The following is a 3183-nucleotide window of genomic DNA, read 5'->3' on the forward strand; positions in this document are numbered from 1 at the left end:
GCCCCCCTTTTTTTTTTTAATGTGAAATTCAGGACTATGCAGAAAGATATATTCAGGGAAGTGTCATATCCATTCCTTCAATCCTTTGTTCCAACCACATCCAAAGGTTTCAGTTTTATCCTTTCTGTTTATTTTTCAAATATGCAGATAAGGTACTGTATATTTTCTTCTTTCTCTTTCTTAAGCAAAAGGTGGCATACTATAGATTATCCTTTTTTAAGTTGCTCTTTTTCACTTAACAATATATCCTAGAAATCGGCCATGCGTGGTGGTTCATGCCTATAATCCCAGCACTTTGGGAGGCCAAAGTGGGTGTAGCACCTGAGATCAGGAGTTCCAGACCAGCCCTACCAACATGGTGAAAGCCCGTCTCTACTAACTACAAAAAATTAGCTGGGCGTGGTGGCACATGCCTTAATCCTAGTTACTTAGGAGGCTGAGGCAGGAGAACCGCGTGAACCCAGGGAGGCAGAGGTTGCAGTGAGCCGAGATTGTGCCATTGCACTCCAGACTGGGCAACATGAGCAAAACTCTGTATCAAAAAACAAAACAAAACAAAAACACGAAAACCAGTGTATCCCGGAAATCATAACTGTCTTTAGAGAAATTTCTCATTCCTTTTTTTAGAGTTACACAGTACTCTATCTTGTGGCTATTCAGTAGTTTATTCAGCTACTCTGATTTTTGTTTGTTTGTTTGTTTTGTTTTGTTTTGTTTTTTTGAGACGGAGTTTCACTCTTGTTACCCAGGCTGGAGTGCAACGGCGCGATCTCTGCTCACCGCAACCTCCACCTCCTGGGTTCAGGCAATTCTCCTGCCTCAACCTCCTGAGTAGCTGGGATTAGAGGCACGCGCCACCATGCCCAGCTAATGTTTTGTATTTTTAGTAGAGACGGGGTTTCACCATGTACTCTGATGTTTATGGACATTTGGTTTCCAGCATTGTGTAATTATCAACAGTGCTACATTAAGTAACCTTTTGTGTATGGTTTTTTTTTTGAGGAGTTTCACTCTTGTCACCCAGGCTGGAGTACAATGGCGCAATGTCAGCTCACTGCAACTTCCACCTCCCGGGTTCAAGCTATTCTCCTGCCTTACCCTCCCAAATAGCTAGTATTACAGGTACCTGCCAGTATGATGCCTGGCTAATTTACTTTATTGTTTTTTTGAGACAGAGTTTCACCCTTGTTGCCCAATCTGGAGTGCAATGGCATGATCTCAGCTCACTGCAACCCCCGCCTCCCGGGTTCAAGTGATTCTCCTGCCTCAGCCTCCTGAGTAGTTGGGATTACAGGCATGTAGCACCATGCCCAGCTAATTGTTTGTATTTTTGGTAGAGACAGAGTTTCTTCATGTTGGCTAGTCTTGATCTCCTGACCTCAGGTGATTCACCTGCCTCAGCCTCCCAAAGGGATGGGATTAGAGGTGTGAGCCACCTTGCCCAGCCTTCTGTATGTATTTTTGTATTGTTGGATCGTATCTTCAGAATAAATTCCCAGAAGAATGATTACTAGGTGAAAAGATAAATGGACATTTTGTTTTCCCAGGTGTTACAGAATTCCCCTCCATAAAGTTTGTGTCAATTTGCAATCCTTTTAGCAATGTGTGAGAGTGACTATTTCCTTACAGCCCCATCAACAGAGTGAGTTGTTAACTTCTTAAATTTTTGCCATTCTGATAGGTGAGAAATGGTATCTCAATGTGGTTTATTATTATTGTCATTATCATCATTTAATTTACACATAATAAAATTGAACTTTTTTGATGTACTTTTGAGTTTTAATACATCCTACAGATTTTTATTTTATTTTTGAGACAGGGTCTGCCTCTATCACCCAGGCTGGGGTGCAGTGGCACAATTATGGCTCACTGCAGACTCCACCTCATGGACGCAAGCAAATCTCCCACCTCAGCCTACCCCCCAACCCCCACCCCAGTAGTTGAGACTACAGGCTGGCACTACCATATCCAGTTAATATTTTATTTTTTGTAGAGACAGCGTTTCGCCATGTTGCTTAGCCTCACCTTGAATTCCAGAGCCCAAGTGATCCACCAGCCTTAGCCTAACAAAATTATTTATTTTAGAGATAGGCTCTCACTCTGTTGCCCAGACTGGAGTGCAGTGGCAGGATCTTGGCTCACTGAAGCCTCAACTTCCTTGGCTCAAGCAATCCTCCTACCTCAGCCTCTGAAGTACCTGGGACTACAGGTGCAGGCCATGACACCTGGCTAATTTTTGTATTTTTTATAGAAGTGCGGTTTTACCATGTTGTCCAAGTTGGGGCTTTGTCTTTGTAATGTTCTCCTGGCTATTCTTGCATATGTTTTTTTTTTTCCATCACATATCATAGACATATTGAAGTTTAGAATCAATATGTCTGTTTCCATGAAAAATCTTGTATCTATTTGGCTTTCTTTCTTTTTTTGTTTTGAGATGGAATCTTGCTCTGTTGCCCGGGCTGGATTGCAGTGATGCGATCTCACCTGGGTTCAAGCAACTCTCTTACCTCAGCCTCCTAAGTAGCTGAGGCTACAGGTGCACACCGCCATGGGCAGCTAATTTTTTGTATTTATGTTGCTTAGGCTGGTCTTGAACTCCTGAGCTCAGGCAATCTGCCTGCCTCAGCCTCCCAAAGTGTTAGGATTACAAGTGTGAGCACCGCACGTGGCTATTTGGCTTTTCTTCTTTTGATAATTTCTATTTATTTTCCAATCTTTAAACGTGTGTGTGTGTGTGTGTGTGTGTGTGTGTGTGTGTGTGTGTGTTTATGATTATGATCTCTGTCACCCAGGCTGGAGTGCTGGAGTGCTAGGTGCAGTGATGCAATCATAGCTCATCGTAGCCTGGAATACGTGGGCTCAAGCAATCCTACTGCCTCAGCCTCCTGAGTCACCAGGATCACAGGTGTGAGCCATCATGCCTGTCAAAAGTTGTATATATTTTTAAGTTTCTTGTTATATGTTAAAACAGTCTTGATCTGTTGCCCAGGCTGGAGTGCAGAAGCACAATCTCTGCTCACTGCAACCTCTGCCTCTCAGGTTCAAGTGATTCTCCTGCCTCAGCCTCCCCAGTAGCTGAGATTACAGGTGCCCGCCACCGTGCCCAGCTAATTTTTGTATTTTTAGTAGAGACGGGGTTTTACCATGTTGGCCAAGCTGGTCTCGAACTCCTGACCTCAAGTG

Source organism: Cebus imitator, unplaced genomic scaffold, assembly GCF_001604975.1.
Source record: "Cebus imitator isolate Cc_AM_T3 unplaced genomic scaffold, Cebus_imitator-1.0 Scaffold71, whole genome shotgun sequence".
NCBI lineage: Eukaryota > Metazoa > Chordata > Mammalia > Primates > Cebidae > Cebus > Cebus imitator.